Consider the following 25,369-nt stretch of genomic DNA (forward strand, 5'->3'; position numbering starts at 1 on the left):
CGTCTGAGCACCACAAATAGTTGACCATGAGGCAGACGCCCCCTCCTCTCTTTTTCCCAGATGCCAGTGTACGGTCCATACGGTGGATGGAGAACCTTTCAGGCTGGACCGCTGATTCTGGGGAGCTGGGGGTGAGTCATGTCTCTGTGAAACAGAACACAGAGCATACCCTCAGCTCCCTTTGGTAAAGCAGCCTTGACCTTAAGTCCTCGGGGTGGGAGATTGCAACCTTCACGTGGTCCGCCCTGTTTCGACAAATGCAATCAACCCGGCATGCACAATCAAATAAGATCAAACAGAACAAGTTGTCCAACAACTTTAGGCTGTGCTCGCCATACGCAAGAAGAAGAAGAAGAAGAAGAAGACCTTAAGTCCTCCACTTTGTTTTCTAGTGACTGTACGTTGGCCAGTAGGATGGTAGGGAGAGGGGGGCCAAAGTCCCCTATGCTTCAGTCTTACTTGTAGTCCTGCCCGACGACCATGAAGCCTTCCTTGGTGTTTAAAGGTACAGTACTTGCGAGTCTCCGTGAGGTCGGGGATTCCCCTGAGATCGGGGATTCCCTTACCATCAGCACCTCCAGCTCCGTTGCTGCTGGGAGATCCTGCCCGACGGCCTCGATCCCGGACTCCATGAAGGCCTACCGCTACTTACTGTACCTGCGCGCCTCTGCGATGTCGGGGATTTCCCTCCGATTGGGGATTCCCTTACAGTCGCTATCTTCAGGAGTTCGCAGTAGCGCTAATACATTTAAATGCGTTAGCAGCTCGCAACGTACATAGTTGATTTCTGCAGATTCTTTGATACAGGTGAGCTCAGAAATACTATATTTGAAGATTTTCTGTTGTGCCGCTGGCAAAATGTGGCCGCAGGTAGGCGCCATCTTAGATGACAATAATAAACCAAAACATAATACCTAAACATCCACTCCATCAAATGCCTTCTGGCCCCATCTTCAACTGAGACTGCAGATTCCACTTTGCCCACAGCAGTCACCTCAGAACAAGTGAAAGCAAGTTATAAAGAAAATAAAGTTGAAATGATTCATCAGTGTCAGCGTCTCCTTGTAATCAAGAGGTAGCAGCTAGCAACTGAAGAGTATTCCTAGAATTTCCTGGGATCCAGGGTTTTGATGATGCTAAACATGCTGAGACCAGTATAACGCTCAACACAATTACACAGAATATTGAACTATGTAGAATTTAAACATGGAAATAGACCGTGCTGTTAAACAGGCCCATGCATATGTTTATGATTCGCCTGGATCGTTCCCAAACTTTATCCATGACCACTTAACCTAATGCTTGGGTTTTAGGTTTAGGTTTAAAGTTTCGGTTGATTACTGACACTTGTACCGAGGTACAGTGAAAAGTGTCATTTTGCATTCCATTCAATCAATTCAGATAATCAATACAATGTATAAATATATTCAAGCCAAACTCAAGTACAGCAGGTAGGGCAATGGAGAAGATATAGAGTGTGGATTATATTTCTCAGCATTGCAGCGCATCAGTTCCACAGGCAAAGTCCAATCTTCACATTGCATTTGCCTTCTTAACCACCGATTCGAAAATTAACCTTTTGGGAATCCTGCACCAGCACTCCCAAGTCCCTTTGCACCTCCAATTTCTGAATCTGCATTTAGAAAGTAGTCTACAGCTTTAGTCCTACTATCAAAGTACATGATTCCACACTAATTGCTATGCAGTTACCGCTTCACCTACCACTTCTTTGCCTACTCTCCCAACCAGTCCAAGTTCTTCTGCAGAGTCTCTGCTTTCTCTACACTACCTGCCCCGCCATCTATCTTTATATCATCCGCAACCTGGCCCATAGCCTACAATTTCCTCATTCAAATCATTGATATATCACAATCACAATCACAATCACAATAATACTTTGTCCTGAAGAAGGGTTTCGGCCCGAAACGTCGCCTATTTCCTTTGCTCCATAGATGCTGCTGCACCCGCTGAGTTTCCCCAGCAATTTTGTGTACCCACAATAATACTTTATTAGCCAAGTATGTTTTGTAACATACAAAAGAATAGCAGCCCCAGCACTAGGGTTGCCAACTGTCCCGTGTTAGCCGGGACATCCCGTATATTGGGCTAAATTGGTTTGTCCTATACGGGACCGCCCTTGTCCCGTATTTGACTGCTACTACTCGGGTTGAGGGGACTGTCATGTCGGAGCGCCGCGTCCGCCCCCGCCTCACCTGTCCCGACATAGTGCAGCCCATGGAGTTCAGCAGCAGCGCCTCTCTCGTGGCCGACCTTCAGATCTTCGCTTATCGCTGACACCAGCACCCCTCCTTCTCATGGCCGATCATGTGTTCATGAGTTGGATGGGGTATCGGACTTTGCGCACGACGTCGTGTGGGCCAAAACTCCTCAGCTGGCCCGCCGGCTGGGCTTTGTGTGCAGTCCAGCACCCGAGCCAACTCATTATTCACCCAGCCACTGCCCAGTCGGTCAACAAATTGCCATTGGGAATTTGTCCCTTATTTTGACGTTTTGTCCCTTATTTGAGAGTGAGAAAGTTGGCAACCCTACCCAGCACTGGCCCCTGCGGCTCACTACTGGTCACTGGCAGCCAACTAGAAAATGTGCCCTTTATTCATCCTCTGCCTTGTGCCATTCAACTAACCTTCAATCCATGCTAGTATCTTCCCTCTAGTACTGTGGGCTCTCATCTTGTTTAGCAGCATCACGTGCGGCTTCTAATCAAAAGCCTTTTGAAAATACAGGTAAACAACATCCATTGCCTCTCCTTTGTCTATCCTGCTATTTACTTCCTCAGAGAATTCCAACAGATTTGTCAGGCAAGATCTCCCTTTCCCAAAACCATGCTGAGTTCAGCCTATTTTATTATTTGTTTCTAAGTACTCAGAAATCTAATCCTCAATAATGGACTCTAAAATCTTACCAACCACTGAAGACAGGCTAACCGGCCTATAGTTTCCTCTCTTTTGCATTGCTTCCTTCTTGAACAGTAGAGTAACATTCGCAATTTTCCAGTCCTCTGGGACCATTCCTGACTCTAGTGATTCTTGAAAGATCACCATTAATGCCTCCACAATCTCTAAAGCTACCTCATTCAGAACCCTCGGATATAGTCCATCTAGTCCAGGTGACTTATCCACCTTCAGACCTTTCAGGTTCCCAAGCACCTTCTCCTTAGAAATAGCCACTCCACTAACTTCCACCCCTTGACTCTCTTAAATTTCACGCACGTTCTTCCACTGTAAAGACTGATGCAAAAAACGTATTCAATCAATCTGCCATTTCTTTATTCCCCATTACTACTTCTCCAGCATCATTTTCCAGTGGTCCACTCTTTTTTTTATCCAAAGAAACTTTTGCTATCCTCTTTTATATTATTGGCTAGCTTACACAGTTACAGAGAAAATGTACAAACTCCACACAGACAGCACCCAAGGTCAGGATCGAACCTGGGTCACTGGAGAGTGTGAGGCTGTGATATTATCCCTATGACACACACTGCCACCTTGGTTTTGCATCCCTGACTGGAAGTGGCTTAATACCATGACAAACCTACCCTGTGAACCATGGGGGGGAAGGCATGTTTCTCTCCCCGCCACAGGTCCTGTTTAACCTTATTTTTGTGAAAGTTATGACATGTTCGACCACTGAAAGGTTTAGAATGGAAATGAGTCGTGGAGTGTGCCGAAAGAGGTTAATGACGGAGAGCATCAAACAAAAACACAGTGGGGAAAAAAGTACCATGAAAGCACAAAACAAATCTGTTTTCTTGTTTTCAAAATGACTGATGCGTGAGTCGGGCTTGAGGGAGTTTCCCCTGTTTGACTTTCCAAGGAGCTAGGTACTGACCAGGTTCGGTGGTTTATGTGTCACTTATGGGGTTCTGCCCTCTTGGTGTTATTGGGAATTTCCAGTCCTGCTTTGTACAGGGAAGTCTTGGAACATGTTGCCTATCGAAACCACACTTCTGCCAGTTTGCTTTGGCATTTCTCCTAATCCTGGTGGCTTGAAAGTTTTATTTACGTATGTCGGAACGATGACCTTCATAGTCATAGGCAGAGTCAGTCAAATGGTTAAATGACCACATTCAAGAGAAGGCAAAGCTATGAGAAGCCTCTTTTGTGCAGTGTAGGTGTAGAAGGTATAAATCTTTGGCAATGTTAAGGACGTTTTCTCAGCCAGTGAATGCTGGATAGTGAAATAGAGATATGTTGGTAAGTAATTCATGATGCAGAGTCATATCTCCTACCTTTAAACCTATGAATGGCATTAGTCGCTTGGTCCCCACTCTTGCTAACATAGTGGCACAGCTGGTAGAATTGCATAGCTGTTAGTGCTGACCCTCACAGCGTCAGAGACTCAGGTTCGATCCTCACCTCGGGTGCTATCTGTGTGGAGTTTACACGTTCTCCCTGTGACTGCATGGGCTCTTTCTGGGTGCTCCTGTTTCCTGCCACATCCCAAACGCCTGTGGGTTTGTAGGTTAAATGGCCTCTGCAAATTAGGTGTGTAGGGAGTGGATGCAAAAGTGGGATAACATACTGAGATAACTTGTGTGAGAAGGTTATTGATGATCGGCGTGGCCCGATGGGCCAAAGGGCCTGTTTTCATACTATCTTTCTACCCAATCAATCAAACAACTTTCACAAAGATAGTCATGTTTTGTTTATTTGGGTACTCTGTGAAGTTTTAACATGGATTAACACTTCCAAAAGACATGGGGTTAAAGGTAAAAGTTTTGAAGTCCAAAAACATCAGGGCTCAATACTGAATAATGAACTTGGAGTATGTTCAGATTAATCCACCTGAAAAGTTCACTCTGATATTCTCCACACAGAAGCTGGCTCAGTGTTTCCACCATTTTATGCTTTTGATTTGTTGTTTGAAGAACAAATATTGGCCAAGTGGGGAATGACCAGGTTATGAGTTGTCCTTGATTTTATTGTCTGCTTTCCGAAGACAGCATACTTTCCAATGCCCTCTTACCAACATTGGTTTATGATGCATTGACACCTAAACCAAAAATATATATATACTTACTTTCAAATCTGACCTCAGCACCATTCTACCCATCTCTTTATTCTACTTCTGGAAGATTTTGAGAGCTCTCCAATCTTCCAATTCTAAAAATCACTTCCAGACCCAAATTTATTGATTTACCATTGCTTATCAAGGGCAATGGTGGAATTGGTGGAATTGGTGGAATTCCTTCCCGACACCTGCCTGCCTGTATATCTATCTTTCTTCCTTGGAAACATCTAGAATATTGACAAACCAAATATTATCACCTAAATTTAATTTATCTAGAGGTTGTAGACAAGGATGCCCATTATCTCCGTTATTATTTGCCCTTGCTATTGAACCACTGGCAGAAAGTGTTAGAGTCCACCCAGAAATATATGGGTATAATACTAAAGATACAGTTAATAAAATTTCTTTATATGCAGATGATGTATTCATATACATTACAAATCCAGAAACCAGCATTCCAAACTTGTTAAATCTTATAACTCAATTTGGCTCATTTTCGGGATATAGAATTAATTGGAACAAAAGTGAAATTATGCCAATTACGGAACTCAACCTACATACACTGCAACAATCTCCTTTTAAAATAGTCAACAAAAAATTTAAATATCTATAAATTTATGTGACTAAGAAATATAATTCTTTATTTAAAGTAAATTTTCTGCCTTTACTTAATAAACTGCATAAGAATATTCAGTATAGGAAAACACTTCCCAACTCAATGCTCGGTAGAATTAATGCCATAAAAATGATTTTTCTTCCACAATTACTCTTTCAATCAATATATCTCCCCAAAATTTATTTTTTTTAAATTGATTCTATTGTCACAAGTTTTATTTGGGATTATAAGAACCATTGAATAAGTAAAAAACATTTATGTAAATCCAAAACGAATGGAGGATTAGTTTTACCAAATTTTCTATTTTACTTTTGGGCAGTTAATATTAAAAATATGAACTTCTGGTTGGAAGATATGGATCAGCAACCAGTCTGGTTAAAGATGGAAAAGGAAGATTGTTTGCCTTTTGAAATTGGCTCGATTCTGTTAGCTCCCACAAAACTGAATAAAAAAACCTATAGTGAAAATCCTATCATATATAGTGGTATATGAATTTGGAAACAATTAAAAAAGACTTTAAAATTGGATAATTTATCACTCTTTCCCCCCATTGGAAATAATCCTTCATTTAAACCCTCTGTGTTTGATAAAGGTTTTATACATTGGAAACATTATGGAATTAAAAAGGTGGGACATCTTTATAGAAAAGGTATTTTTCTTTCATTTCAGGAGTTACAACAGAATTATGGACTACATTCAAATACTTTTTTTAGATATTTACAACTTAGAGATTATGTTAAATAACATACACAAGAATATAGAACTAGAGAGCCAGAGACTCTTGATGAATGTTTGAATAAACTTCCTAATACAGATAAATTAATATCTCACATTTATAACATTCTTTTAGATAGTGAGGTCCCGTCGACGGAACTACATAGACAAGCATGGGAAAATGAATTGGATCAACCTATAATGAAAGATATTTGGGACGAAAGTCTACAACATATACATCAATGCTCGTTAAATGCCAGACATTCTTTAATACAATTTAAAGTACTACATAGACTGCATTACTCTAAAACAAAATTAAATAGAATTTTTCCAAATATCTCCCCTATTTGTGACAAATGTCAAAATTCAGAGGCTAATTTAACTCATATATTTGTAAATTGTATAAAAAGAAAACATTTCTGGCCAGATATTTTTTAAATTACTGAAGTTGTTAATATCCAATTGGATCCCGACCCAAAACTAATAATATTAGGAATATCAGAACAAAGCCTAAAACTTACAACAAGCCAAAGAAATTTCCTAGATTATAGTATAATAACTGGGAAAAAATTAATATTAAAATTTTGGAATAACCCAACAACCCCCACAATTAAAATGTGGATTATGGAGATGTCGGCGACCTTACATTTGGAAAAAATTAGATTTGTCTTAATTGAAAAAACAGAATCATATGCTAGAATATGGTCTCCATTTATTGATTTTCTGCAAGAGTAAATTGGTCCAGCACGGAGGCCTGACTGAAACTTGAATCCAGGATTAGATGAATAGTTACGTTTTATAATCTACGGACTTATCTCCAAAACTGTATTATTGGTAAATTATTCTATTTTTTTTAATCTTTTTTTTCTTTTCTTTCTATCTATAACAAAAATAAACAAATAGAAGCTGTGTTAATATGTAATTGATAAACGAGGACCCCAGCTATTTTGATAGCCGGGACCCCAACTATTAACAATATGTAATTGATTAAAAAAATGTGTTTTAATTACAATATGTATATGCTTCTAATAAAAATATTATATAAAAAAAAAGAAACGTCTCTGAATACCTCAATGGTTTTTTATTGTCACGTATGCACTGTGAAATTCTTGCACCCGTTGACATATTTTGGCACCTTTTACAAAAGAATAATAAAAAAGTCTAAAGCCTGGTCTACATGCTGGATGTACTGGGGCACCCCTGCTCCAGGTAAGGCCCAGGCTCCTGTAGGGCCTCCTCCATTTCTCTCATAGAATCCTAGCGTCATAAAGCATAGAAACAAGTCCCTTCGCCCAATTTTCTCACACCTGCCATCATTTCCCATCTACACTAGTCCCACCTGCCTGAGTTTGGCCCATATACTTCCAAACCTGTCCTATCCATGTTCCTGTTTAATTGTTTCTTAAACATTGTGATAGTTCCTGCCTCAATTACCTCCTCTGGCAGCTCGTTCCATACACCCATTCCTATTATATCTTTTCCCCTTCACCTTAAACCTATGTCCTCGGATCCTCGATTCCCCTACTCTGGGCAAGCAACTTTACAAGGTACACCTCAATAAGATCACCTCAATAAGATTATCTCTCATCGTCCTAAGCTCCAGGGAATAGAGTCCTAGCCTGCTCAACCTCTCCCTATAGCTCAGACTCTCGAGTGCTGGCAACATTCTCGGAAATCTTCTCTTTACCCTTTCCAGCTTGGCAACATCTTTCCTATGCGATGTTGCCCAGAACTGAACACAATACTCTAAATGCGGCCTTTCCTCCATCTTATATAACTGCAACATAGCCTCCCAACTTGTATGCTTAGTATTCTTTTATACTCTCGACCAGCTCGGCCCGCCAGCTGACGTCCTTCTCCTCGCCCGACTGCCTCTGTGTCCCGGGTGGCGCTGGAGGCAATACCCCGGCCCCTCTCCTAACAGCCCACTCCTTGCGTCTGGTGGCTCCCTTCTCCTTGACCTTCTACCTATCTGATCAAGTTGTTGGTCGCCTGTGCCAATGGCTGCCTGGATTATCACAAGCATGCTATATGTTCCACAATGTGGTCAGCAATTCTCCAAGTAAAAGAACATACAAGATTCATGCACAAACATGGAAGCCCCAAACCTGCTGACTAATTCTTGCTGCTGAATTGCTAGCTGTTCTGCACCATTGGTTTCTTTATGGAGTCCAGCTATGGATTGCCAAAGTCCTGCCGTTTTTCCGCAATTATGCTGAGAACTCGGCTTCCTGACGCTAAACCGGTTAGACCACACATAGGTCCAGTGACTCCATTCATTTCAATGGAGAGGAATGGCTGTGCAGGAGCATGGTATTGTGCAAGTCACTTAGAAATGTTTGTATTATCACAGCTAATGTGAATTTATTTAATAGCTTTTAAATATTTTCCAATAGTTTTAAGTGTTTTTTGAATTTGATGGTGTTTTTTACACTTAATAGATTCATAGTCAGAGAGACAAAGAGTCATACATCACGGAGACAGGTCCTGCGGCCCAGCTTGCCCATGCCAACCTTGGTGCCCCATCTATAAGAGTCTCTCCTGCCCACGTTTAAACCATATCCTTCATAAGGCCTTATATAGGCTTTACATTTTATTAATATCAGGGATATTCTGAAACAGCCAGTTCAGACAGGAGTTGTGGCTAAACCAGGGAAAACATTTCTGAGGGATGTTGACTCGTGGTAGGAACAACCTCGTCAATCAGGCCAGAGCTAGTGTCAGGGGCTAATTTGCCTCAGGAATTGTGGTCGAGGGTTGAGGACTACAACTAGTAAATTCAGAACCAAAAATCAGGAGCCACATTGTCTTTGACAATATTATGATGTTTTATTGGATTAACTCTGCTACAATGGATCCACCTTGGAAAAATAAATGGAGACACGGATTTCTCCTCTTCCTCCACCCCTGTACGTTTCCACCTATACTCCTTCCTCTGGTTTCACAATTAGCACAACTTCTACCTTTACCACATGTTTTTTCTTTTAATCTCTGGCCTTTTTCCATTTGTCTACCAACCAAAAATCACCCTCACCTGTATCCACCTATCACTTGCTAGGATTTGTCCTGGCCCTCTCCTCTTCCAGCTTTCTCTACCCACCCGCACTCCCACCACAATCAGTCTGAAGAAGGTTCCCATTCCAAAACGTCACCTTGCCTTGTTCTCCGGAGATGCTGCCTGACTGGATGAGTTACTCCAGCGTTTGTGTCTTTCTTTGTAAACCAACATCTGCAGTTCCTTGTTTCCCTCTTCAAACATAGAAACATAGAAAAATAGGTGCAGGAGTATGCCATTCAATATGATCATGGCTGATCATCTAAAATCAGTACCCCGTTCCTGCTTTTTCCCCATATTCCTTGATTCCTTTAGCCCTAAGAGCTAATAAGTACTGTGTTCTCCATTTGCCCAATATTTGTAGATTCTCATCAGAGTGGGTTTTTCGTGTGATGGTAATTCCTCCAACATTACCTGGCAGATCTACTCGTAAGTAGTCTTCATTTATTATTCAACAGTCTGTAACAGCATCATTGCGCATATCAATACTCAAATTGTCAATGAGCAACATCACCCAAAAGTCTGTCTGTTGCTGCGGTAACTGCTTTTGGTGCAGGTACTGTACCATCCCAATTTCTCATTGAATCTCATTGATTGAATTTTCAGTTTAGATAGGTTTATAAATGCAGCTTGAAAACAGGCCCTTCAGCCCACTGAGTCCATGCCAACCAGCGATCAGCCGTACACTTGCTCTGTCCTACACACACCAGGGGCAATGTACAGAAGTCAATTGCCTACAAACCTGCACGACTTTGGAGTGTGGGAGGAAACTGGAGCACTCAGAGAAAACCCACACGGTCACAGGGAGAACATACTAACACCATACGGACAGCACCCGTAGTCAGAATTGAACTCGGGTCTCTGGCATTGTTAGACTACAACTCTACCGCTGTGTCACTATGCTGCCCTGCAATTTCACAACCGTAAAGTCTTCTCTCCTGTTGAGATTTCAAATTGCCACTGAAGTTGCTTTTGCTGCTTATCTTTGTCTATCCATGGCATGCATGGACACAATGAGCTGAATGGCATCTTCCCATCCAATAAACCCGTAAGCATCTCTGAAAAGAAAGCCATGCTGTTAGGCATCAATACAAAGGAGACGGTATAGGCTTTTATGGAGCATAATCACCTACTTGCGTGATCTATTTCAGACAAATGACCATGTTGTGCTGCAAATGCATGCCGTTCCACAGCGCAGCTCACTCAGGTGAACGAGGCTTGTACAAATGGAGAAATGTGATTACTATTGCCTCATATTTCTTTTTTTTAATTTTTAAATTTTATTTTTTAAAACATTTTTTTTAATTTATAGATAGGAAAAATAAATAAATAAATAAATAAATAAAGAAAGAAAGAAATTAGAAAAATAGGATAAACTATCAATAATACAACTTGGGAGATAGGTCCGTAGGTCAGAGAACATAACTATTCATCTAGTCCTGGGTTCAGGCTTCAGTCCGGCCTCCGCGCCGGCCCAATCTACCCCTTCAAGTAATCTATAAATGGAGACCATATTCTAATGAATAATTCTGGTTTGTCAATTAAGACATATCTGATTTTTTCCAAATGTAAGGTCTCCGACATCTCCATAATCCACATCTTGATTGTGGGGGTTGTTGGGTTTTTCCCAGATTTTAATATCAATTTTTTCCCAATTATTATACTGTAATCAAGGAAATTTCTTTGGTTTATTGTGAGTTTTAGGTAATGTTCTGATATACCCAATATTATTAATTTAGGGTCGGGATCCATTTGGATATTGACGACTACAGAGATTATTTTAAAAATATCCATTCAGTAATTTTTAATTTTTATACAGTTTACACAAGTATGGGTTAAATTAGCCACTTGGTTTTGACATTTATCACAGATAGGAGAGATATTAGGAAAAATTCTATTTAAATTTGTTTTAGAATTGCCTATTGCCTCATATTTCAAAGCTGCCAGTGTATTTTAATTTAATGGAATTGAAGATGCTGGATAACAAAAAAAGACGCAAAGTGCTGGAGTGGCTCAGCAGGCCAGGCAGTATCTCTGGAGAATGTGGATAGGTGACGTTTCGGGTCAGGACCCCTTTTCAGCCTCTTCTGACCCAGCTTCAGAAGAGGGCGAGGAAGGGTCCCGACCTGAAACATCACCTATCCACATTCTGCTGAGATGCCACCTGAGCAGTTCAGTGTATTTTAATGTTTCCGTCGCTGTCGCCGAAGGATGGAGTCCATTTGTGACAGATGCCGATAAAAACCTCAGTGGATGGAAGTAGATTCCACAAAGCTTACCAGAAGTTACTCCCTACAGCCCTCGTTCTGTTTTGTTATTGGACTGAGATAACTCTTGCATCTTTCATCCAAAGCCAAGCGACATGAAGCACCTGTCATCCAAAATTCCAGTTGCAGTGAGAAAAAAAAACCAAAACACCTTTAGCTGTGATCAGAGTTCAAGACTGCTCCTTGTTACAACTGATGTGGGATCAAAGAAGTTGTGTTTTCCCAAAGGCTGTGAAGCTTACATCAAAGTTCTGAACAAAATCTTTTTAACCTTAAAAGTTTGAATTATTCTGATGTGCAATTATGATATGTTTGTAATCGTTTTGATTGTCAGTTCCTCTGTTCTGACCTAAGGAGGTGTTAAATTATTTTCCGTCAGTGAGTTGCTCAAAAACATCAACCAAATGATTTGCTGTTGTAATATTTTTTCTGTCAGTCAAAAATGCAATTTTAATAAGTAGCACTTGGAAAATCTTTTGATATCTGTCATGGCTATCTTTCAATCGAACCTGCTCTTTGCAATCACAGTTGTATTGTTCTGGTCATGTTGTGGAAAGTACTTTTGACAGGGCAAATGATGAATCACTTGTATTCGAGTTAAAAAGAAGAGTGAGAGAGGGAGAGAGAGGGAGAGAGGGAGAGAGGGAGAGAGGTAGATCCCATCAGCTTTTACATCAGGAAAAACAACATTCAATTCATTTCTCTTTCTCTTTCATGTCTGATGCTTTTCAATTGGAACAAGCAACTTGAAAAGTTATTCATTGCCTCTTTTCTTCCCTTGTGCCTAGCAAAGCAAATATCTTGTCGGGAGCTCATAAAAGAATTGCTTTTACTTACCTCAGGTGCTGACGGCATGCTACAATTTGTTATGCTGAGAGCTCATAAAAAACAAAACATGAGGGAAATGGACTTCAACCAAGAGTGGAGAAAAGCTAGTCAAGGGCTAAAGTTTTCACATCTGTCTCGGGCTTTCGTCTGTCAGGTTTGCTTTTGAGTATGTGGTGGCTGTTGTGCTAAATACTACGTGGTAACAAAAGAATCAGGCACGCCAACTTAAAAGTACTAAAATCAAATAGCTAAGGCTTCCTGAAGCAAATTTATTGAGTATCCTTTTATATCTAACATTATTTTGTGGTTCTGATTAAAAGTGGTGGAAGAAGGGTTTCGGCCCGAAACGTCGCCTATTTCCTTCGCTCCATAGATGCTGCTGCACCCGCTGAGTTTCCCCAGCAATTTTGTGTACCTTTGACTAATTGCTCTGTTGCCCAACAAAATAGGGAATTTCATGTTGGCTATCTTCTCAGTTCTGTACTTGCTCGAGGCTACGTAAAATTAGATGCACATTATTCATTCTTTAGCTTAAAAGTGTGGAAGGGTGTCATGGAGTCATACGCCAAGATTACAGGACCTTTGTCTCATCTCGTCCATACCCGTCCAGTTGCGTACCCTTTTGCCTTCTTGTCTCAAGAAACGTCGCCTGTCCATTTTCCTCCACAGATGCTGCCTGACTCCATCAATTTGTGTTTTGCTCAAGATTCCAATATCTGCGTCCCTTGTGTCCCCGGGTGTCTGCATTAGGTCCATATATCCCTCTAAACCTTTCTTAACCATGTATCTGTCTAAATGCCTCTTAAACATTATAAATGTACCAGCATCTCCCACATCACTGCCAGCTCATTCCATATACCCACCATCCTTTGTGTGATAACGTTGCCTCTTATGTCCCCTTTTAATTGTCGCTCCCTCACCTCTGGTCTTTGACTCCCCTACCCTGGGGGAAAGACTGTGACCTTTCACCTTATCTGTGCCCCTCATGATTTTATATACCTTGATAATGTCACCCCACAGTTTCCTACACGCCAGAGAACAAAATCACAGCCTATCTAATCTCCCCTTATAACTCAAGCCCTCCATCCTTGTGATAACATGGGATAACATCTCCTTCCTTTCTGTTCGGTGACTCGAACTGCACACAATTGTCCAAGTGAAGTCTCATTAACATTCTGCACATTTGTGACATGATGTCCCAACTTCTGTACTCAGTGCCCTGACCAACGAAGCCAAGCGTCCCAGATGCCCTCTTCACCACCCAGTCCACCCGTGTCACCAGTTTCTGGGAACTATGCACTTGGACCCCTAGGATTCTCTGTTCTATAGCCTCTGTCTTGACATTTAAGGTGTAAGTACTGTCCATTGAGTTCAGTTTAGTTTAATTTATTGTCACGTGTACCGAGGTGCAGTGAAAAGCTTTAGTTGCGTGCTAACCAGTCAGCGGAAAACCAATACACGATTACAAATGAGCCATTTACAGTGTTTGGATACATGATAAGGGAACAACCTTTTTGTGCAAGGCAAAGCCTGTAAAAATGGCTATCAAAATAAGCCCATGTTTGTCTTAATTTCATATCTGTAAGATCTCACTTCCATCGGTGAACCATGATAATTTTTTTAATAATTCATTTTGTATTCCTTCAATATGTGGGAAGGGCTGTAATCCTGTCAAAATTAATAGTGTGAACTTTCTTGGCTTAATTTCCTGTGGTCAGCCAGTTATGATTAACTTCCAGGCTGATCCAAGATTGTATCAGAGTCATAGATTCATAGCACAGAAACAGGGCCTTTAGCCCAGCTCACCTGAACTGACCAAGATGTTACCTAAACTAGTGGCATTTGCCTGTATTTACCCCATATCTCTTGAAACCTGATTGTGGCTCTGCTTGTTGAAGTGTCTTTGTGCAGAGATGCTGCTGCACCTCCTCTATTGCAACAGTGACTGGAGTTTAAAAGTATTTTGGGGGCTATACTGTGCTTTTGGATGTCCATAAAAGAGATTTGTGTAATTCCAAGCCCATTCTTTTATCCTTGAATTCACGTGTACATCAGTGCATGTTCCTTTTATCTGATATTGTTCCAAACTGTAATGTTAAGGCCATAAACTAACCACAGGAATATTGATGTGGAAATAGTATTTGAAACCACTAAATAGAGAAATGCTGATTGTTGATCACTGTTGGCTGAAGTTCGGGCAACCTGCCAGCAATGTAAAGTCTGATTCCGCTTTCAAAGGCTTTGACTACCTCTCAAACATACCCTTGTACTATCAATAGACATTCATCCAATATTGACATCAGGTGCTGGTGTTCTTGTGTTGTTGAATTGGTGAGATCCTTGCATTTAGAGATAAAAAGAGATTTGGAAAGACTTAAAAATTGAAGACCTTTAAAGCATTCAGAATCTCTAGGGCAGCACAGTGGTGCAGCGGTAGAGTTGCAGCCTCACAGCGCCAGAGATCCGGGTTCAATCCGGGTGTTGTCTGTAGGGAGTTTGTACGTTCTCCCTGTGAACGCGTGGGTTTTCTCCGGGTGCTCCGGTTTACTGCCACACTCCAAAGATGTACCCGTTTGTAGGTTAATAGGCTTCAGCAAAATTGTAAATTGTCCCTTGTGTGTAGGATAATGCTAGTATACGGGGTGATCAATTTGTTTGCGTGGACTCAGAGGGCCGAAGGGCCTGTTTCCCTGCTGTATCTCTAAAGTCTAAAGTAAAACATTGAAATTTCAAAGTAAAATAAACTCCGCCATGATTTTGCATGGAAACACAAATAACTGCAGGTGTTGATTTACAAAAAAGACAGAAAGTGCTGGAGTAACTCAGCGGGGCAAGCTCCATCTGTGGAGGGCATGGATAGATGATGTTTTGCGTCTGGACCCTTTATCAGACTGTAAGCTGAATAAGTGTTCCAAGCCCATAACATCACCTATTCATGTTCTCTAGAGATATTGCCTGCGTTACTCCAGCACTTTGTGACTTTTTCATCTTGGAAATCTTGGAAATCTTGGAAATCTTAGAAACCTTGGAAACATTAATGGTTTTGCATGGGATCTATCATCAAAAGAACAGTTCAAGAATTGCACACAAAATAGTCAAACGGCTATTGCTAGCCACAAAGCCATGACCCAGAGTGAAATGGGAATGGGATTTGAGTAAAACACAAGGTGCTGGAGGAACTCAACAGCTCCAGGCAGCATCAGTGGAGGGAATGGACAGGCGATGCTTTAGATCGGGTCCCTTCATCATTCCGATTAAGTGTCCCAAATTGAAACGGCGTCTATCAATGTCAAGTAAACAATTTTCCAAAATATTTTTTTTTTCTCATTCACTTTACTTTCTGCCTCCCAAGCAGCAGTATATTAGAACATCAGATATAGAGTACATGAACAGGCCCTCGGCCCACAATATCTGTGCTGACCGCACCAAATTAAACTAATCCCATCTGGCTGCAAGTGATCCATTTCCTTCCATTCTCTCAATGATCATGTGCCTGTCTAAATGCCTCTGTAACATCACTGCTGTATCTGCTTCCACCATCTCCCCAGTAGTGCGTTCCAGGCACCCACCACTTTCTGAGTTATAAATTTGCCTTGCACATCTCCATTAAACTTTTCCCGCTCACCTTAAATATGCGCGCAATTATTTTTCTACCTTGGCGAAGAAGACTCTGATAATCCAAATTTGTCCCACCTTTCCTTGTAGCTAATACTCTATAATCCAGGCAACATCCTGGTGAGCCTCTTCTGCACCCAAAGCCTCTACATCCTTCCTGTTAAACTTTGACCAGAACTGATGCACTGTAGAAAGCACTTAATAGGGATGCATCACAGCATAGTTTGGGAACAGTTCCATTCAAGACCACAAGAAATTGAAGGGAATTGTGGACGCAGCCCAAACCATCACGCAAAGCAACCTCCATCTACACGTCATGCTGCCTCGGCAAGGTCACCAGCATAACCAAGGACAGGTCTCACTCCAGACACTCCCTCTTCTCCTCTCACCCATCTGGCAAGAGGTACAGAAATGTGAAAATGCACAGCTCCAGATTCAGGGACAAATTTCTCTCCAACTGTTATCAGGCAACTGAACCATCCTATCACCAACTCGAGAGTGGTCCAGACCTACCATCTAGACCCTTGGATCTACCTTTAATCTAACTTTTCTGGACTTTATTTTGCACAAAAGTCTTTATCCTGTATCTGCACACTGTGGAAGGCTTGATTGTAATTATGTATAGCCTTTCACTGACTGGATAGCACACAATAAAAAATATTTTCACTGTACCTCGGTACACTTAACTGAAGAAGGGTTTCGACGCAAAACGTCACCTATTCCTTTTCTCCAGAGATGGTGTCTGACCCGTTGGGCTACTCCAGCTTTTTGTGTCTGTCTTTGGGTTAAACCAGCATCTGCAGTTCCTACCTAACCAAAATATGTGGTCTTACCAAAGTTTTAAACAGCTGCAACATGACGATTTGACTTTTATACAATGCCTGACTGATAAAAGCAAGCATGCTATATTCCATCTTTAGCATCCTATCCATTTGTGTGGCCATTTTCAGGCAGCCCAAGATCATTCTATACATCAATTCTCTTAACGCTTCTGCTATTTATAGTATACATTCCCCTTATATTTCACCTCCCAAAGTGCAACACATTACACTTGTCTGGATTAAACTCCATCTGCCATTTCTTCACCAGTTCAATCTCTAATTGATCCATATCCTGTTGTATCCTTTGACAACCCTCCCCACCATTCTACAATTCCACCTATTTTTGTGTTATCGGCAAACCTACTAATCAGCCCATCTATATTTTCGTCCAAGTCATTTGTAACTATCACAAACAAAAGAGATGCCAACATTGATCCCTGCCTTGCTGTTATTAATCCAGCACAAAGGCACCTGATCTCTCAGATACCTTTGGACTTTTAACAGATTAACAACCACACCTTTTGCCAAGTGTTAAGGCGCAACAACAAATTGCATTAATGTTGTGTAAAATGCCCCAAGGCCAAATGACACAAAGCTAATGACCAGAACGCTCCTATATCTAATGACAAGTTCTAAATAATTAACTGAATCTACATTGAAGTCAAGCCCTCTGCTTTAGCTGCAAGGTGTGGTATTTGTCCTTGTTTCTGATTAAAGCTAACTCTACAAAACACACCTTGTGAAGAAGAATGTTTGCTGCAGGCAAAGGGTTTCTGGCTGCTCTGATTCCAGCAAGTTTGGTTTAGTTTCGTTTAGTTTGATTTATTGTCACGTGTACTGAGGTACGGTGAAAAGTTTTTGTCGCGCCCTCCCCAGTCGGTGGAAAGAATATACATGCCCAGAACCAGGGGCCATAGTTTAAGAATAAGGGGTAAGCTATTTAGAACGGAGACGAGGAAAAACCTTTTTATACAGAGAGTTGTGAGTGCGTGGAATTCTCTGCCTCAGCGGGCTGTGGAAGCCGGTTCTCTGGATGCTTTCAAGAGAGAGTTAGATAGAGCGCTTAGGGATAGCGGAGTCAGGGGATATGGAGAGAAGGCAGGAACAGGATACTGATTGTGGATGATCAGCCATGATCACATTGAATGACAGTGCTGGTTTGAAGGGCTGAATGGCCTACTCCTGCACCTATTGTCTATTGTCTATTACAATCAAGCCATCCACAGTGTAAAGATACTTTACAAAGAGATTAAAGTTTAGTACAACAAAGTCCAGTAAAGTCCAATTAAAAATAGCCTGAGGGTCTCCAGTGAGTTGGATAGTAGCTCAGGACCACTCTCTAGTTGTTGGTAGGATGGTTCAGTTGCCTGATAACAGCTGGGAAGAAACTGTCCCTGAATCTGGAAGTGTGCATTTACACACTTCTGTACCTCTTGCCTGATGGGAGAGGGGAGAAGAGGGAGTGACTAGGGTGAGCCTTGTCCTTGATTATGCTAGTGGCCTTGCCAAAGCAGCATGAAGTGTAGATGGAATCAATGAAAGGGAGGTTGGTTTGTGTGACGGTCTGGGCTGTGTCCACAATTCTCTGTAATTTCTTGGGGTTTTGGATGGAGTTGTTCCCAAACAATACATCCAGATAAAATGCTTTCTATGGCACATCTTTAGAAGTTGGTGAGGATTGTTGGAGACATGCTGAACTTCCAAGGCTTTCTAAGGAAGTATAGGCCCTGGTGTGCTTTTTTTCATTGTTGTAGCTGTATGATATGTATACACATAGGATCGAGAAGCAGGAGCTTTTACCTCTGTCATTCACTGAGACCATGGGTAATCCTGTGCCTCAGGTCTACTTCGTTCTTGCTCTCCACATCCTCTGATTCCCTTGGTGTCCAAAACTCTCTCTATCCCAACCTTGAACAAATGAACACACAGTCTCTTGATGTGCAGAACTCCTAAAATTTGGAATACGCTATTAGGAAATTTCTCCTCAGTTCAGTGCTAAGTGATCAACCCATTTCTCTGAGCCCACAATCTTGGCACTAGGAATGTTCTATCTCACCAACACAATTCCAACCAATCTAATCCCACATCAATTGATCAGCTGGAGAATCTACTGCTAATTTGTTCATGCTATCCTGTTGATGGGATGTGTGGGATATTAGAGAGCATTGCTGACCTACCATCTACTTCATTGTAAACGGTCAGACTATTTTTAATTGGACTTTACTGGACTTTAGATTGTACTAAACGTTATACCCTTTATCCTGTATCTGTACACTGGAGACGGCTTGATTGTAATCACGTGTAGTCTTTCCGCTGACTGGATCGCACGCAACAACAAGAAAGCTTTTTGCGTGTACCTCGGTACACGTGACAATAAATTAAACTAAGGAGAGGAGCTAATGGCAAGGCATTGGGGGATCAGAACGCCAATAGCATATCTGGCTCTTGAAAAACAAACATCTATTCTACCAACGCAATGTTCCAAAATAACAAACACACAAAATAGATCAGAAAAGATCTAAAGAAAGAAATGTGAAACCAAAATGTGAAGGAAGTCAGATGTCACCACTGCAATTTCCACTGAAGCTCTTGTACAAGCAATGTGGAAATAGTACCTGGACATTCCATGACTAATGTGCCAGTATTGCTATGGGGTTCGTGCGTTAATCATATTGGTCACAGGGAGAAATCTAGTGGCTGCAGAGAGAAGTTTGAAGGATCTGGGGGATACAAATTAGGTTTTGAGTCATAAGGTTATAGAGTCAGGCAGCACAGAAGCAGGCCCTTCAGCCCAACTTGCCCATGCCGACTAAGATGTCTCATCTACACTAGCCCCACCTGCCCGTGTTTGGCCTATATCCCTCCAAACTTTCCCTATCCATGTATCTGTCCAAATGTATTTTAAATGTTGTTAGCATACCTGCCTCAACTACCTCCTCTGGAGGCTTGATTTATATATCCACCTCCATCTGTGTAAAAAAGTTTCCCCTCCTATTAAATCTTTCACCTCTCACCTTAAAACTATGTGTATCTACATTATCCATTCCCCTCATTTGCTGCTCCCCTTGTGCTTTTTTATTAATCCTATGTCTAGGATTGGATTTAGTGTCAAGATGGCCAGTGGTCACTGCCACACAGGTATACAATGTTATGAGGGACATTGGTTAGGTATATAGTAGGAAACAGTTTTCCATGGCAGAGGTGTCTCAAAATTGGAGGGCATTGGTTTAGGGTAAGGGGTAAGAGCACGTACACTCCCTGACTTATGAAATAGGCGACTTACATAAACCCGCACTTACAGTATGTAATCAATTTTGTACTCAGTCCCTTGTGTAATCAAAGCAGTTTGCAATTCCCACGACACTGTACGATCATTCAAGTTTACATCAGAAACAAGCCAACATTGGCGGCGGTGCATACCCAGAAGGCTACGCACTGCTTAAAATGCCCTGGACACCACTGCGACAGATAATACTCTCAGCAAGTTATTTCTGGCAGGGGCGGGGGATGGTGATTACGACATATGTAAAATCTGATTTACGTAAGGATTCACGGAACATAATCCTCATGTAAATTGGGGAATACCTGTATCACAGGGGATCTGAGGGATGATTTGTTTTCCAGAGACTGGTTAGAAACTGGTACACAGTTGGTAGTCAAGGCAGGCACTTCCTGTCGCAATAGTTAATAATTAGGACATAGGATTGATCAAGTACTGGTAAATGGAATTAATAATAATAGGTTAGATAGATTAAAGATAGGTGGATAAATAGCATAAATAGGTTAGAATAAATGGTTGGCATGGACATGGTGGGCTGAGTGACCTTTTCTTTGCTCTACGACTCTCTGGCATTTGTAAGGAGATTGTTGCTAATATTTTCCTAACATCACATCAGCCATTAAGTGCAAATATGCTACACAAATGTATATGGGTTTTTCTTTGTGACACTTGAATGTAATGTAAGACGCGCATTGACCATTTGTGCAATTTTAGTTTTTAAATCTCCCTTCCTCTGGCTCTGTTTTTCATTATTGTATTCCTACACAAAGTGATTCGATCATTCCTTGCTGAAATACTTAACTTGTAGTCCAATAGTCCAATCGTCTCCGAAACTTTGATTAATGTGCAGCAATAATAAAAAGGGGAAAGAAATCGCCCAGTTAAACATATTGCATGAGGTAACAAATGAGTGGCCTGTTCAGTCAAACTTTTTATTAAACAAACAATTTGACAGTTTGGGGACCTGTTGTGCAAAGAAAATCCTTTCTCTTTTGCAGAAAAATTCATCAATTTTATGTCATTGTACATTTTATTGCATGTGGAATATTTAAGCACCATTTTTGTTCTCTCTGAAATCCCTCATGCATTGCTAAAGTCACAGATTTATAGACATTTACAGTAAGGCAGAAGACGATCATGTTCATGCCAGCCGAGGTGAGTAATTCAGACTAATCCCAGTTCCAGGTGCTGGGCCCTACCCTTCAGGTCAATGTTCTTCACATGCTCATCCAGATGCTTTTATAATACAGCGCGGGATTCTGTTTCCATCATCCTTTCCGGTAGTGAGTTCCAGACCCTCTCCAACCTCTGGTTAAATTAGAATCATAGAACTCTTCAATTATTACATACAGAATGAGGCCATTTGATCCATTGAGTCTCTGTCACCAATGTACCATGGACTTGTTTTCTCATTGTGTTTTGAACACATGTGTGACACGGTGGCACAGCGGTAGAGTTGCTGCCTTACAACGCCAGAGACCCAGGTTCGATCCTGACTATGGGTGCTGTCTGTACGGAGTTTGTACATTCTCCCTGTGACCGCGTAGGTTTTCCCCAGGTGCTCTTGTTTCCTTCCACACTCCGAAGACTTATAGGTTTGTATGTTATTTGGCTTTGGTAAAAATTGTACATTGACCCTAATGTGTAGGATAGTGCTGGCGTATGGGTGATCGCTGATAGGCGTGGACTCGGTGGGCCGAAGGGCCTGTTTCCACACTGGACCATTGCTACACTAAACTAAACTCTATTTTATATTTTGTGTGTTTGTCAGCGTTTATGTGCGTGTGATGCTGCTTTAAGTAAGATTTGCATTGTACTAGTACTTCACCGTACTTGTATATATGACAATAAACGCGACTTGACCTGACTTGAATGAACACATACTGCTGGAGTGCCTCAGCGGGTCAGGCAGCATCTCTCAAGAACATGGATAGGTGACTTTTATTTTGTGAACTAGCATTTGCAGTTCCTTGTTTCGACATTCTGACTTGACTTGAACTCCCAACACTCGATTTCCACAAGACTACCTGTAGTCCTACTCTTCTCATCCCATGTATACCCATTGCCCAAAATGTTAAATCTACATCCCCTGGATCTTCAACATTATGTTAATGAAAATTGGTTACCTAGATATACTCGATGTAAAACAGTCATGATTTTGTGTATCTCTGTTGCATCTCCTCAGAAACCTTTTCGTTCAAGGAGAACAGAAATCCTTCACTTCTGGAACTTGTATAATAAACCTCTTCAGTACCCTTATATCTTTTCAACAATGTGGTGAATGGATTTTAATGAAATAATTCACAATGAAATATAGTCAACATGAAAATAAGTCTCAATCAGCCTCCTCTGATTCCTGCACCAATTTTCTTAAATCTATGAACCATTTTTATTGTTTTTTTCTGTTAAGGGAAAAGACTTCCTTCCTATCTGTCCTACCTGAGCCTGTCACAATCATATACACTTCAAATCTGGCATCCCAAACCACAGTGGCAGCATAGTGCCATAGCGGGAGAGTTGCTGCCTCACAGCACCAGAGATCTGGGTGCGATCCTCACTACGGGTGCTGATTGTATGGAGTTTGTACATTTTCACCGTGACTGCGTGGGTTTTTTTCCGGGTGCTTCGGTTTCCTCCCACACTCCAAAGACGTACAGGTTAATTTGGTGGCTAATTGGCTTGGTATAATTGTAAATTGTTCCTTGTGTGTAGGATAGTGAAGTGTGCAGGGATCGCTGGTCGGTGTGAACTCGGTGGGTTGAAGGTCCTGTTTCCGTGCTGTATCTCTAAACTAAATGACCTGGATCCACATCAATTTGCCTATCGTCACTATCAAGCACGGCCCTGGAAGTTCAGGCAACAATTGGGAAGTATGGACCAAGTCCATCTTTTGATTGTATTGAACAGAGAACATGGACCAGTACAGCATAAGAACAGGGCCTTCAGCCCACAATGTCTGTGATGAACATGATGCCAAGACCATTACTTATCACCTGCACATAATCCGTATCCCTCCATTACCTGCATATCATATGCCTATCCAAATGTATTTTAAATGCCACAAACTTACCTGTTTCAACCCCCAACCCCAGCAACTGAGAAGGGAATGGACAGGCGATGTTTTGGGTTGGGACCCATGGCCCATTTCAATAGTTCAACACTGCTTTATTTGTCACATGTGTAACAGCACAGTGAAATTCCTTTTGCATGTTTACAAATGCGGGCGCCATGTTTTGGCGCCATTTACACAAGCCCAAAGTCCAGTCCGCCCAAACACTTGGTCTACCGGAGCAGTTCCCCTTCCAGGGAAGCTCCAGGCTCCTGCAGGACCTTCCTCCATCGCCTTCGACCAGATCGGCCCGCGAACCGACGCCGCTCTCCTTGCCTGGCCACGAAAAAAATAATTTCTCCCGGAATTCATGTATGACTGAATGTTAAAATTACCAACATCCTGCACCCTTGTCTATTTACCAGAAATGTAGCCAGCCTCAGTGACAACTGGAAATAAAGGTTTGTGTTATTTCCACCTACCCAATCTCCCCAGGGGCTTTGGAATCTGAGCTTGCCCACAAATTGAGCCTGAAGTGAGGGATGTTTGACAATCTGCACTGGTACGATGGAGAGGGACTGATGACTGCTGTTTGCCTCATCAAATGATGGGCATCCACACACCCATCAACGTTTTAGTCTAGTTTGGTTTAGTTTAGAGAAACAGGCCTTTTGGCCCACCAAGTCTGCGCCAACCAGAGGTCCACATACATTAGTACTATCCTACACACTAGGGCCAATTTACAATCTTTACTGAGGTCAATAAACCTATGAACCTGTACGTCTTTGTTGTGTGGGACAAAACCGGAGCACCCGGGGAAAACCTATGCGGTCACAGGGTGAACGTACAAACTCCATACAGACAGCACCCATAGTCAGGATGGAACCCAGGTCTCTAGCGCTGGAAGGCAGCAACTTTACTGATGCGCCACTGTGCTGCCCTCAATGTATCTCAAACATTTGTTACTCGCCAATCTGGCTGGTCACCTTGTCAGTAGAGTTGACACATCAAGTCATGAAAGTGATTCACATGAAGCATAGAGACAGCCATTGTGGTTTTTTTTAAATGAATAAGGGAAGTGAGTGAAGCATATTACCAAAGGTCTATTAATCACAAGGATTGAGTATTCTTCTCCAAACAACTGGTTTCCTATTTTGCCGACAGTTCTTGTGAATGACCTGAACTTTGTCACCACAGTTTGTTATTGCAGTGGTTATATTTGATTCCAAACCTTGTTGTTGGCTATGATCCTGCCACCATGGGTACGTCCAATTCCTCAACAAAGAATTGAAAGGAACATCTTTCCCAATATTTAGGGAAGGAAATTGCTTTGAAGGTCAGAACACGTGGAATCACGGGAATGTGCTGAAATGGATTAAGAAATGGGCAACAAAGGATGGGAATTAATGGACCCTGGTCAGTTAGATTTTTGTTTAGTTGAGTTTATTTTATTTATTGTCACGTGTACCAAGGTATTTTATCTAGTCAGCGAAAAGGTTACACTTGGTTACTATCAAGCCATCTACATTGTACAGATACAGGATAAAGGGAATAACCTTTAGTGAAAGATAAGTCCAGTGAAGTCCGATTAAAGATGATCTGAGTGTCTTCAATGAGGTAGATGGTAGGACCAGCACTGCTCTCTGGTTGGCCATAGAATGATTCAGTTGCCTGATAACAGCTGGGAAAAGCCTGTCCCTGAATCAGGAGGTGTGCGTTTTCACACCTCTGTACCTCACAGTGATCAGTGCCTGGATGGCATCTGTTCATGATCTATGTTGGGATTTAGCTGACGGGAACAAATGTCACATTTCCAAGTTTTCTGATGATCCTAAACTAAGTGAGTCTGTGTGGACAATGCGGAGTGCAGTGAAGATTCACCAGACTATACAGAAGTTTATGATGCCCGCTATGATTATCCGATTAATGACTGTTACAAAGAAGCTTCAGGGGAATATTGAACAAGCTGAATGAGTGAGTGAGGGGATGGATGGCTGATGCTGTGTGGCAATAAGCAGGTTCAGAGTCAAAAGTGTTTCATTATCGTGTACGCCAGAAACGGAACAATGACATGCTTACTTGCAACAGCTTTA

This window comes from Amblyraja radiata, chromosome 2, assembly GCF_010909765.2.
Source record: "Amblyraja radiata isolate CabotCenter1 chromosome 2, sAmbRad1.1.pri, whole genome shotgun sequence".
In the NCBI taxonomy this organism is placed as follows: Eukaryota; Metazoa; Chordata; class Chondrichthyes; order Rajiformes; family Rajidae; genus Amblyraja; species Amblyraja radiata.